The 14,675-nt window shown below is 42.7% G+C and overlaps 1 pseudogene; it reads right to left on the reverse strand.

Moving 5' to 3' along the window:
- Positions 1-169: 169 nt before the first annotated feature.
- On the reverse strand, positions 170-1,252 carry LOC102770126 (annotated as a pseudogene).
- Between the last annotated feature and the right edge of the window lie 13,423 nt (positions 1,253-14,675).

Raw genomic sequence — 14,675 nt, forward strand, 5'->3', positions numbered from 1 at the left:
AAATTTCTTTTAAATCCTCTGTTCCACAGTTGGCATTCTATGATTTGAATGGGATTACATTCATACTGTGACCTGCAGTCACACAATGATGATTTCCAAATGACCAAAAAAAATTATAAAGTATTACGAATTTCCCATGTGAACACAGGTAAATAACTTTTAAAACCAGAAGGTTTCATATATTTATTCAGAAGGTGATTCAACTATAGAATGAAATACAATGTTTTGAAATCTTATTTCCCTGCAATTAGTTATAATTTTATAATCCTGAAGAGATTCTCGTATATGAAGTTTTTTAAACATTCAGGTATTTTGCATGATGTCTGATGTGATCAGTAATAAAGGTAGCAATGAAGTAGTAGCTATGATCTAACCCTCTTGTAACCTAAAAACAACAGGGATTTTCTTTTCTGTACAGGCAGCTATGAAGTGATCAGGTAGTAACTGTCCATCTGAAATAAACTGGTCACCTTTTCCTTGATCAATTAGTATGTCAAGCTGAGAACCTGGAAAGGACTTCACAAGATGAGTAGCATCATAAGCTTTCCATTTACTTTGATCTGCTCCCAAATATCCATTAAAGGCTTTTTTGCCCCAAGGACAAAGCACTGGATTGCAAATTGGAGCAAATGCTGACACAGATTTGTATTTTCCAGGGTTCTTTAAAGCACAAATCAGAGCTCCATGGCCTCCCATGGAGTGGCCAAAAATAGGCATCCTTTGGGGGTCCACTGGAAAATTGGCATTTATGAGTTGAGGAAGCTCTTCTGTTACATAAGAGTACATTCTGTAGTTAGTTTTCCAAGGATGTTCAGTGGCATCCACATAAAACCCAGCGCCAGTGCCAAAGTCCCAGCTCTCATCTTCTCCTTTAATATTGTAGCCACGAGGGCTGGTATCTGGAGCAATGACAACAAGGCCATGTTCTGAGGCAGCCTGATGATAACCAGATTTTGATATAAAATTCTGTTCTGTGCAAGTTAAACCAGACAGCCAATATAGTGCAGGGCACTTTCCAGTTTCTGCCTTTGGTGGTAAGTAGATGGCAAATTTCATTTTGCAGTTCAGTTCAACACTGTCATGTTCAAAAACTTTCTGCAATCCCCCAAAGCATTTGTTGCTGGAAATCTGTTTCAGTGCCATTCTTTTCCTGTCTAATTGCTAACTGCTCTTTTGTCTGTACCAAAGGATAGATGATCCTCTGGCAGCGCGGCAGGACCCGAGGTTGGAGCCGAAAGGCGGGGCCTCCATTGTCATGATTTAATTTTATGGATATTGTAAGGTAAATTATAAGGAATTTAATTTTATCAATAAATAATATTGTTATTAAGTATGATATTAAGTTTTATTCAATGTACCTATACTTTAACGAAGACTTAAAACTTTATGTAAAGTTTATTAATTTTAGGGAACGTTGTGAAGTGAAAGATGTAGTGTCGAGGATTGAGAAAGGTATGTTGAGATGGTTTGGACATGAAGAGAGGATGAATGAAAGGAGATAGACGAAACAAGTATACAAGACGAGTGTGGATGGGAGAGTTGGAAGGGGTCGACCTCAGAGAACGTACTTCAATCAGATTGAGGACATTTTTAGCAAAGGCCAGCTTAGGAGTACCCTAATTAAGTTAATAACAATGTACCTACCTATATAGTTTAAGTTTTAAAAATTTGGCTCTCAAAAGAAATTTCAATTGTTGTACTGTTGCTATTTGGCTCTGTTGACTAATGAGTTTGCCGACCACTGGGTTAGGGCTATCATTTTACTTTTTATCCAGTCCCAGTATTTCATCCAATACTTTCTCCCACCCTCCTAATCACTAATGGACTTCATGTAACCCACGTACGTCTCCCCCTTTGATGGAAATGTATAAAACCAGGTGAAAAACTGCCGTTCTCCGGAGCACTATCCCAATCCTTGAGCTTCTGCTTCCTGGCAATTGTCGACAGTTTGGCTCAAATAAATGCACAAAAGGTCTCTAAAGGTTTGAATGTTTTTACGTGAACACACCTTAGCCCTGTTTACCTGGCTCTTCCTGGTCACCCCATAACTGGCCTCCTCCTCCCCCAACACCTTTTTTTTGTTTTTAGCTGAAGATGGCGTTCAAGGTGGTGGCTGGTGTCTCTGGAGAGTTACCCAGTTTCCCTGGTCTCTCCCATGTATACATGAGGTGCACGTGTTGATAAACTTGTTTGTTTTTCTCTTGTCAATCTCTTTCATTACAGGGGGGTAGAGCGTGTGTCAATCAAGAACTCAGAGGGCAAAGGCAAAATTATTTTTCCTCCCCTACACTGCCGCACATGGATTTAGTTCCCAAATGAGTTGCTAACTTCTCTTTTCCAAGCCCGAGTTTCTGACCTCAGAAATGAAGGAGGAGCGTGGCAGCTCAAATGTTTCTGCCTCCAGGACTTGTGAGATTTATGTTTAACCATCTTTTTTTAATGAGGATGGCTGAGAACTCTCTCGTCCCCTGTGCCCATGGAATAATGATCCCGGTTGGTGGCCAAGAACAAAGGGAACATTTTCCTCTGTGTTCCTGAAGGGTCCCATCCTGGAGCAGACAGTTGGAGAGCACCCCTCTCTCTCCCTGAGAGCTGAGGGGCTGCAGGGGGCTGGGTTCTCACCTGCTCCGGGGCATGAGCTGCAGAGGGCAGGGGCTTCTCACCTGCTCCCGGGCACTGACACCTACAAGTTGATTGGCTTCAGGCAGCTGACTTCCCAAGGGGCTGGAGCATGTGAATCTGCAGTGAGGGCTTTGTCTTGGTGCCTCGTCTGCTGGGGCATCACCTATGCACCTTCCCCTTAATCTGGGCTGGTGGAAGGTGCCTTGGTTGGGGGTGCGGGGTTGTTAGTTCTCACCTCTCCTGCAGGAGGCTCCTGTCTTCCTTTGTGAGGCCTTCAACGTCTTGTGTCGTAAATCAGTGAGATAGATACAAGATGCCTTAACAAGCCAATTAATTAGGAGTCATCTTTATTATGCACAGGCTTAGAGCAGAATATCTCTGTCAGATTCTGAGAAAACAAAGGAAGGAACATTCCCTTTTTATATCCTTCTAGGAGGTCTTTCTGTAAGTTATTTTTGCAGATAGCTTGTAATCTTGAATATATATCATATCTAACAACACATCTGTCATATTTATACAGACAACTTGTAACCTTGAGTACATATCATATCTAACAAACACATGGCATGAGAATATTATCAGTATCAGTGTATCAGCCCCTTACATTGGATGGCTAGCTTGCAAGGTTAGACAGTTAAGTTTATCTTTTCTATTATTCAAGCTAAAAAACAAAGTTATATTTTACAGAATAAGAGACTGTCTAAAAATAACATAGCTGACTTATAGAGCAAGGGACTATCTAAAAATAGCAAAGAATTTCAAACAGCAGTGTTTCCAAAGGAGGGATTATTATGCTTCAAAGGCAGTGATGCCTCTGCTGGCTTGTGCTGTTTGCGATAATTCTGGTAATCAGCTATACAGTGTGCTTATCACCCAACCGGTGTCTGTGAAGGGGCTGCTCTGGCGAACTCTCTCACCGGTGCTGCAGGGGATGGGAAACAGGCACATCATGCCACAGGGTGCACCATCAGGGTTTGCATTTGGCTGCACGTACCCCCAGTAAGAGGGGCTTGCCTCACCAGGGCTTCTGAAAGGCAGAGAGGGGCTGGCAGGGCCTGGTGGAGAGCCACAGCCGCACTCCATGGCCGAGGGCTCTGCCTCCTGCCTGCCTCCCCTCTGGTCCCAGGACGGCTGTGGGTCTGCAGCACACACCTCCCCAAGTGTGCACCCTTGCAGGAGCCTTCCGGATGTCAAGCTGACAGCTTCCAATCGCATCTCCTTTGCTACCACCAGCTGCGAGGAGCACAGTGCCAAGTAGCGGCTAGTCAGAAGCCTGTGCTTTGTCTTTGGTTATTCATTTTTCATAATACCCTGGTTTCAGTTTTCAAATTGTAGTAAAATACGCATAACATAAATTTGCCATCTTAACCACCTGTAAGTGTGCAGCTCAGTGGCATGAAGTACATTCATTCACACTGCTGTGCCCCAACCACCATTCATCTCCACGTTCCTCTTGCAAATCTGAAACTTTCCCCATCAAACACAAACTCCCCATTTAGCTGGAACTATTTCCTGGTGAAAATCTTCTGAAATCTCTCCAAGTCAGTTGGAGACTTCCTAGCGTATCTCCTGTTCCCCAGTTACTTTTCTACCCCTGCCCACCATCTGTTAGGTAAGCATTGCCCTGGGCAACCAGGCTTCTTGTTCTGCACAGTGGCTGGGTGTTCCTTGCAGGAGGGCTTGGTGGCCAATGGAACTTCATGCTGGAGTTTGAATGGAGGTCATGCCCCAAGGGATCTTTCCACAGCTCAGGGGACTGACCCTGGACCTGCAGACTTCACCTGAGGGTGTGTTGGTAAGAAGCCCAGGATGAAGATGCCATCGCTCTGGGCTTGAGGTCTCAGAGAGGTGGGAGGTGGCATGTGCTGACCTGGCGTATTCTTATTCTGTTTAACGACTACATCATTTTCTACAGTGTTATGGTGCCATAGTTTACTTAAATTCCCCTTCTGATGGACATTTAGGGTTTCATTTCGTATGATGAACAGTACTTCCCTAACATCACATACATGCATGAGTACTTGTCTAGGACAGCTTTTTAGGAATGTAATTCTATATAATGCACACATACACTTTAAATTTTGGTAGATGCTTCCTCTTTCCACTTGCCAGGGAATTTTCTAGTTTCTTATGAACCTGTCTCAAATTGAACTATGGTCAACTGTACTTTTATAATTTTACCTTCTTAAATTTGGGTTCTTAATACAAAAAAATAAAGAATATGTAATTCTTAAACTGGAAAGACATAGTAGTTTTTCTGTATGGACAGTTGTCTCAAAACCATTTAAAACATTATCCACTTTTGCCAGTCAGAGAAAGATAAATATCACATGATCTCATTCATTTATGGAATATAATGGATAACATAAACTGATGAACAAAAACAGATCCAGAGACAAAGAAGCATCGATCAGACCGTCAAACCTCAGAGGGAAGGTAGGGGAGGGTGGGGGTAAGGGGAAGAGTTCACCAAAGGATTTAAGAAAATAAAAACATGTGGCAAAAATACATTTTTTGGAAAAAAAAATCTATTCTTTTACTACTTTTTTGAACTATGACCTTGGTCATGTGCTCAATTCTCACTGGTCAAGTTGCCTCCGGAAGTGCCAAAGCCACACTTTCATTCCAGAGCCACTAGTCTTTTACCCGTGATAGGACAGTACGTCTCATTATTCTGCTCCTTCATCATTTTCTATGCAGATTTTACTTCTCTTATCTGTGAAGAACTTTGTGGTTCACTTTTCAAGTCCCATTAGGATTGGTTGAATTTACTGATTAAGTTTGGTTTCTAGGTTTTGGGGTATTATTTTGCATTACATTTTCTAATTCAATGTTTCTCATGTATAGAAAAGCTAGTGGTTATTGTTTGTTGACACCATATCGACCCAGCTAATGAAATTCTCTTACTACTTTCACTAGTTTTCCCATTGATTATTTTGAATTTTGTGTGTAAGACAGTCATAATTTCATTATTTATACCTCCTTATTTTTTCATCTTATCTTATTACATTGGCTAGGACCTCAACCACTTTGCATTCTTATTTTATTTGAAAATTCAAAATTATAGATTAAAGAGATTAAAGTAGACAATTTTATTTTTTACATCTTCAAAGTAAGATTTATAGTGTTAAACTCTAAAATAGTCACTGCAAACAGCAAAAAGAACAAAGAAAAAATATTACTAATGAAATTACATATTCAAATATAAAAATCATGAAATTTCTCCTCAGTAGTTAATGGTTTCTAACTCCTCCTGCTCCCCATTCTCACCCATGTCCAACATTCTAAATTCTGAATGGAAAAAAAAAGAATCCATAGTATCCTAGAGGCCAAAATATTTTGGTAAGATAGAAAAATCAGTCACTATATCGGGATATGGGACATTTATCTTGTGTGATGCTATGCAGCTGTACAAAGCAGCTGAATGTTGTGTTTTGCAATTGCAAAGAGAACACCAATTTTACATGGATGTGGACTAGAAAAGGGCCACATGCTAAACCTGACAAGCTCAGGGCAGGAGTGGGGGTGGGGGTGAGCTGATTGGGGGTCCTTACTAACTCAGAGACCTAAAGTAACCACATAGGTTGGTCTGAAATAAAACTTCCTAACGAAAAGCAAGTCATGGTGGGTAGTCATGTCCTAGGCTAGTATTTGCCCTGACAAAGGAATCTTTACCTTAACTGAGCCTGACTATTGTCTTTTTGCATCTATGATAACATACCTTTGGAATGTCAGAGTAATCCCCCTTTTCTTTCTTTTTCTTTCTCTCTATTTTTTTTGGTATAGCAAAGATGAAGATTTATTGAAGAACTACAGGCCCAGTGCACAAGGGCTGGGGGTGGGGGAGGATGTCCCTCAGCCCCACGTGTGCCCTCTCCCAGTCTGGGACCCCTCGGGGAGATAACGCCCTGCTGGCTTAGGCCCGCTCCCCGGGTGGCAGAGGGCAGGCCCAATCCCTAAGTGCAGCCCCTGGTCGGGCTCAGAGCAGGGCCGATTAGGGAGTTGGGGCGCTGCCCCCTGTCATGCACAGAGTAGGGCTGATCTAGGAGTTGGGGCGCTGCCCCTGACACGTTCAGGGCAGGGCCCATTGGGGCGTTGGGGCACTGCCCCCTGACACGCACAGAGCAGGGCTGATAAGGGCGTTGGGGAGCTTCCCCTTGTCACACACAGAGCAGGGCCGATCTGGGGGTTGCGGCATAGCCCCTTCACGCTGATCCTGGTGTCGGGAGGCCTTGCGGCTCTGCTGATCCCGGTGCTGGGAGGCCTCGCTGCTCCGTGGCTTTGGGGCTGTTTGGCTTCGATCCACCGCTTGGAGCCTGCGTATGCAAATTAACTGCCATTTTTGTTGGCAGTTAATTTGCATATCACCCTGATTAGCCAATGGGAAGCATAGCGGAGATATGGTTAATTACCCTTTTTGTCTTTTATTAGATAGGATAAGTACAGACTTCCATGTGGGGAGGAGGAAAGAGTCCCACAGAACAGACTCCCCTGTGGGGAGGGGAAAAAGGTCCCCATTTTTATTTATTTTTTATTTTTCCCTTTACTAAACTCGAGGGCACATAATCTCCTACCAAAGCATGAGACCCTCATTGTTATCTTGTTCCCCGTGTACCATCTCCATGTGCTGTAAATGTTGTTAACTAACCTATACCCAGGCTGTGTCTATCATTTTACTTTTATCCAATCTCAGAGATTTCCCTGCTTTGCTTTCCCCTGCCTCTCTAATATAAAATTGCCAGCATGTCATAAATGCAAGAAGTTTCATCAAAGGTTGATGGAACTTGAGGATTCAGCAGGGCTGAATACATATTATCTGCTGCTAAAGGCATTTCCCCATACCTAAAGGTTTGCATAGATGATTGCTTACTGCCAGACAGCTGAGGGCATTTCAATCTACATGTTACTACCTCCTGCTGGCCAAACACCTGAACAGCTGAAGGCAGTTCCCTCAAAACTGACAATGCCTCTGTATACTAAACCTTACCTTTGATATGCATATCTACTTTGCCTTAGGACAATTTGTGTTGATAAAGAGGGAGGGGGTCCTGAGACAGACGGGACTTGGTTTCCTTAGCTGTCTCCTCTGGCTCCCCAAAATGCCTTCCAAAATTATGTTTCGTTTCTAGACTCTTTACCACAGCCCCTTCTCCAGATTCCTGAACCCTTCTAGATGCGGATAAGACGTCCGGCATAATATAAGTCATAAAACTGCCATTTTCTCAATCCATTTAGATTTTGCTCCTCAGCAATTGCTCTCAGTTTGGCTCAAATAAACTCATAAAAAGTTTCTACAGGTTTGGATGTTACGGTTCTATTTCAGAATAGTAGAACTGAGAGACACACCAGATTGCTTATGGCGAGTGCTGTAGTAAAATATAGAAATGTTTAAAATGCCAAAAAATGTTAAAAAGGTTTTAAAAGGTTTGCGTTAACTGTCCTGAAACGTAAAGTGTGATATTAAGGACACATTCCCCACTGCCCTGAAGAGTGTGCATTCCTGATAAGGACCTGAACTTAGCCTGCTGGCTTAGAGTGACTTCCCTGATAACCACATGTGTGATGACCAGTGCTTACAGGTTTGTTCACTGATATGCCCATTGGAACGAATGTTAAACTTGAGATCTTGTTCTGCATTTTGTTGACCAGAATCCCCCTACTCCCCCCTGGCCTGCCATGGGCACTACAGGCTATTTAAAGGGTCCCCGAACACCATTCGAGTTGATCATTGCTTGATCGCTGGACGCCTGGTCATCGCTGATCACTCTGATCCCTGGACTGCACTGGTGGCTCTGATGGCTGGAAGTTTATCTTCGCTGATCGCCTTCAGCTTGGGCGCAGCCCCATCCCCGCCCGCTCAGCTCCACTCCGTGCAGAAGACAGACAAATGGTGCGGCCTCAGATGGATCCTGGCTGTGCGAGTAACAGTGCGCTGTGTGCTGATAAGCTTTGTGCCCACTGCGATGATACAAGGAGAATAATTGCTGTGTGAATAGCAACTCTAACTATTTGTGTGTCATAATTCCTCTGGCAGTCATAATTACACCAATATAAGGTTGGATGAATTGCCTAGCCCGGTCCTGCCTGTGTAAAGTAGTCTTTTTGCTGGCAACTACTTTGAATGTCCGAACACCTGCACGGTGAAAGTTTATCTCAAAGGACGCCCGTCCTTTCTCGGACAGTGAGGAAGAAACTCAATCAGTGTCTTGTTCCCAGGACCTGGGAACAAATCCCCTTGTGCCTGGAAATGGCATTGGTAATTCTTGAGTGACAATTTGTAATCACGGTTTCTCATTTTAGTCCATAACTTCTGAGCTGGCTTCATATCCGAGCTGCCTTCACCTGGAACATTCTTTTGTTCCTCTTTACCTTGCTAACTGAGCTACTGGTTGCTTATCTAGGACAACAGATGACAACATTTCGACACAACTTAGCTCATTCTTACATCAAAAAACTTACTTCTAAAAACAACTTTTTGGGGTGAGATGAGAAAATGGCGGCTGACTAGGCAGCCCTGTCAGCACCTCATCCCAAGAGCCAGACTGAAAACACAACTAAATTGGAGGACATTCACCTGGGATTTCCAACTGTGGTCCAGCTGAGGAGGCGACGTACAAGGAAGAACAGGAGGCGCCGGGAGACCGGGAGGAAGAGCGAGATCAGAGAGGGGGTTGCCCAGGCACACACACCAGCCAGGGTGGTGGTGGCCTCCCAGCCGCACCCCCAGACCTGTGGCAGCACCATCCGCAGCGTCCGTCTCCTCCAAGCAGCTACGAAAGGTAGCAAGACTGCTGGCAGCAGTGGAGACTAGACTCAGCAGACCACAGCCAGTGCGGGGAGAGCAGTGATTTCCATTGCCTTTTGGAAAAAATCTCTAACCCGAGAGCACAGGAGTTTTCATTTGCAACTACATACCCGAGGCATCGGTGCAGGGAGGGAGGCATGCATTCAGGTGCCTGAGGACAGGCGGTGAGGTAAGCCAGGCAGGGAGACCTGGAAAAGCAGCAGCTAGGAGTCCTGCATTGGGTTGTTCATATGCTTCCAAACCCGAATGGCCATTTTCCGTGGGAGGAGCTCCCTGGGGGGAAAAACCCACCCTAGGTGATGCAGCCTGCCACACTCTGCACTTGTAGTTCACTGAGGAAACAATGGCAGAATCTAAGCTCAGGGGTCTGAACAGCCTCAAGGAGCCCCCAGTGATGGAGTGGAGGAGGGCCATCCGCCTCACTATTCTAGGAAACAGACTGATAAAAACTCCCGAGTCTCAGCTCACCCCATCGGTCTTCATACAGGACCTCTGTCCAGCCAAGAGCAGGGTAATATTTGGGCCACTCGCGGAGGAGTAGCTCTGGGACAGGAAGAAACACCCATCATATTCTCTGAAAGCAAAACAATACCAACCCCACCTAAAGCCCGGTCAGAAACAGACTCTTGAGTGATTAAGAGTGACAGCTGGCAGATAAGCAAAAAAGGCAGATTGGCCCCTCCTGCTTGAAGCCAAGGCCTGTGGAGACAGACACAAGCAGTGGACCGGTGGATTGCTTGGAGCTTCAAGCAGGTGCTAAAAGCCAAAAGACAGTGCCTGACAGTGGTTAGCACCTAAGGACCTCACAGGAAGCCCAGAATTGGCAGATAGAACAGAAGAGTGGGGTCCTAAGCCGGGTCCCACAGGGCATTAAAACTTGGCTGAAGCGAACAACACTTCACTTCATTTTTATATTTTATTTATTTTATTTTTTGCACCTTTTTATTCCTCTCGTCCCTTTTCTTCCTCCCATTTTTCTCCTTCCTTTCTTTGCCCCCCTTTTTAGTAATTGATCTTCCTTATCTGTCTGCTTTATTGCTTTGTTATTATTTTAGTCTCTGTTGTTTTGTTCATATATCTAATCCACTCTTCCCTGCTCCTACTCAATTTCCCTTTCTCTTTTCTTTTTTTCACTACTCAATTATTTTTTCCCTCTCTTCTCATTCTCTTTTCTTCTTCTCCTAAATGATTAAATTCTTTCATTTCCTAAACTCAGGATTATCTGCTCTCTCCTCTACTCTCCTTTTGAATTTTTTTCATCCTTGTCTTCTTTATTCTAAACAGTGGTCCTTCCCCTATTCCTTTAATTCTTTAATGTTATTTTCTTTATTTAAGCTCTGCCTCTATAGATTATGACTGCCCCCCCACCCCCCATTTTGGGTGTTTTTTGTTTGTGCTTTTTGGTTTGTTTATTTTGTCGTGTTTATTCCCATATTTTTAGTCTATTTTATTTTCTATCATCCTTGCGCTCTTTTCTCTTTCCTAATTCTCTTTTTGCTGGTGGTCACTATTGTTGGGGTTATAAGGGTTTTGTGTACATTTGTGTTCTGTTTCTTCTGTGTCATGTCTTGTCTTGTTGTATTTTATGCTGTTTGGTCAGCACCTCCACAACAGCTGGCATGATGTGACAGGGAGTGAGCCACATCATCAGATATCTCAAGTAGGGAGCCTCCCTAGAACACGCAGCCCAGGAGACCTGAGAGACACAGCACCACTGGTCCCACAAAACATCTACTACATAAGACCAACCCCCAAATCTGGGTGGCATAGCCATTTGATCTAATACATAGAAACAAATTAAAAGGAACAGCAGAAATGGGGTGGTAAAGAAACAATCCTCAAATGAAAGAAAAGGAGGAATCACTAGAAAAGGAATTAAATGAAATGGAGGCAAGTAATTTGCCAGAGAAAGGATTCAGAGTAATGGTTATAAGGATGTTCAAACGTCTGGATGAGAAATACATGCAACTTGAGAATTATAAGGAGCTGAATGAGAAATAACACCATATGAGTAAGATCAAGAGAAAATGAAGAATGACATAGCTGCAATAAAGAACACAATGGAAGGTTTCAACAGTAGACTAGAAGAGGCTGAGGTCCGAATCAGCAAGTTAGAAGACAAGATAGGAAAAAACATCCAAGCTCTACAGCAACTGGAAAATTTTTTTTTAAATACAGGAGGAGAGTCTAAGGCAGGGGTGGGCAAACTTTTTGACTCGAGGGCCACAGTGGGTTCTTAAACTGGACCAGAGGGCCAGAACAAAAGCATGGATGGAGTGTTTGTGTGAACTAATATAAATTCAAAGTAAACATCATTACATAAAAGGGTACGGTCTTTTTTTTCAATAGTTTTATTCATTTCAAACGGGCCAGATCTGGCCCGCGGGCCATAGTTTGCCCACAGCTGGTCTAAGCGAGCTCTGGGGCAACATGAAATGAAATAGCATCCACATAATAGGGTGCCAGAAGGAGAGGAAGCTGAGCAAGGGATAGAAAAACTGAAGAAGAAATAATGACAGAAAACTTCCCTGACTTTGAGAAGAAAAAAGTAACATAAGTTCAAGAAACATAGAAGGTCCCAATCAAGATGAACCCAAAAAGACCTACACCAAGATACATCATAATTAAATTGGCAAACATAAAAGACAAAGAATTTTAAAGGCTGCAAGAAAGAGAGAGAAAGTTACCTACAAGGGATCTCCCATTAGACTATCAACTGATTTCTCAACAGAAACACATCAGGCCAGAAGAGAGTGGCATGAACTATACAAAGTGATGAAAATCAAGGGACTGAATCCAAGACTACTCTATTCAGCAAGGATAACATTTAAAATTGAAGGTGAAGTCAGGAACTTTGCAGACAAAAAAAAGGCTAAGAGAGTTTATTACCACCAAGCCACCAAAGCAAGATATGCCAAAGGGAATGTTGTAAAAAGAAATATAAAGGGAGGAAAGAACGCAGGCATAAAGAATAAAAATAGCAAAAACAAGTATCTATCAACAATAAACTTAAACATACATGGATTAAATGCTCCAATCAAAAGACATAGGGTAGATGAATGGATAAGAAAACATGACCCATATATATGAGACCCACTTCAGAACAAAGGATTCACACAGAGTGATGGTGAAAGGATGGAAAAAGGTTTTTCAGGCAAATGAAAATGAAAAACAAAACAAACAAAAACCCCTACAAAACCAACAGAAAAAACCTGGGGTGGTAATACTTATATCTGACAAAATAGACCTCAAAGTGAGGGCCATAACAAGAGATAAGGAAGACCACTTTCAGATACTAAAGGGACTGATACAAAAAGAGGCTATAACTCGCCGAAACCGGTTTGGCTAAGTGGATAGAGCGTCGGCCTGCGGACTGAAAGGTCCCAGGTTCGATTCCGGTCAAGGGCATGTACCTGGGTTGCGGGCACATCCCCAGTGGGAGATGTGCAGGAGGCAGCTAATCGATGTTTCTCTCTCATCGATGTTTCTAACTCTCTATCTCTCCCCCTTCCTCTCTGTAAAAAATCAATAAAATATATTTAAAAAAAAAAGAGGCTATAACTCTGGTTAACATATATGCACTCAATTCAGGTGGATCTAAATATATTAAAAAACTTCTGGAGGATATCAAGGGAGATTTCAACAATCATAGTAGGGGCTTTAATACCCCACCGACATCATTGCATAAATATCCTAGACAAAAAATCAACAAGGAAATTGCAATCCTAAATGGTACTCTAGAACAGGTGGAACTAATTGACATCTTCAGAACATTCCACACCAAAGCTATGGAATATACATTCTTCTCAAGTGCACATGGGACATTTTCAAAGGTAGACCACATGTAAGGACACAGGCTAAGACTCTACAAATTCAAGAAGATTGAAATCATATTTAGCATCTTCTCAGACCACAATGACATGAAATTATAAATCAACTACAATAAAAACACTAAAAAATAATCAAATACATGGACGCTAAACAGCATGATATTAAACAATGAATGGATTACCAAAGAGATCGAAGAATAAATGGAAAACATCCTGGAAACAAATGAAAATGAACACAGACATCTCTCTCATAGATTGTTATCCAAAATCTATGGGACCCAGTGAAAGCAGTCCTGAAAGGGAAGTTCATAGCACTACAGGCTTACCTCAAAAAAAAAAAAAAATCCAAGAAAAACTGGTAATAAGTTATCTAACCCTGCAAGTTAAATAATTAGAAAGAGAACAACAAGAAAAGCCCAGCATAAGTAGGAGGAAGAAAGTAATAAAGGAATTTATTCTGGGGATGCAAGGCTGGTACACTATTCACAAATCAATAAATGTAATATAGCACATAAACAGATTGTAAGACAAAAATCACATGATCATATCAATTGATGCGGAAAAAACATTCAACAAAGTCCAACACCTTTTTTTTTTTGATAAGTACTAGCCACAGCGATCAGATAAGAAGAAATGATAGGCATCCAAATTGGAAAGGAGGACGTAAAACTCTCATTGTTTGCAGATAATATGATACTGTACATAGAAAACCCTAAAGACTCTATCAAAATCTACTAGATTTAATAAATGTATTCAGAAATGTAGCAGGATAGAAAACACCCCCAAATCCTTAGCATTTTTATACCCCAACTAGAGGCCTGGTGCATGAATTCATACACCAGTGGGGTCCCTTGGCCTGGCCTGTAGGATCAGTCCAAAACTGGCTCTCTGACATCCCCCGAGGGGTCTCGTATTGCGAGAGGGCACAGGCCAGGCCGAGGGACCCCACCAGTACATGATCAGGGCTGGGGAGGGACATAGGAGGTTGGCCAGCTGGGGAGGGACTGCGGGATGGCTCTAGGGTGTGCCTGGTTCGTCTTGCTCAGTTCTAATCAGCCGGATCCCAGCAGCAAGCTAAACTACCAGTTGGAGAGTTTGCCCCCTGGTCGTCAGTGAACATAATAGTGACTGGTCAACTGTCTGCCCCCTGGTGGTCAGTGCACATCATAGCGAGCAGTTGAGCGGTCTTAGTATATCATTAGCATATTACCCTTTGATTGGTTGAATGGATGACCAGACACTTAGCATATTAGGCTTTTGTTATATAGGATTATTATTGTATTATTTTCCACACAAACAATTTACTAGTAAACTTATTTTGCCCCATTCCCTATTACAGTTTTATGTGATGGTATTATTGGCCCACACTTAATTGAATAAATGTTTTTGAGGGTTTCATCTTTTTCAATGTTGTCCTT

This window comes from Myotis davidii, unplaced genomic scaffold, assembly GCF_000327345.1.
Source record: "Myotis davidii unplaced genomic scaffold, ASM32734v1 scaffold750, whole genome shotgun sequence".
In the NCBI taxonomy this organism is placed as follows: domain Eukaryota; kingdom Metazoa; phylum Chordata; class Mammalia; order Chiroptera; family Vespertilionidae; genus Myotis; species Myotis davidii.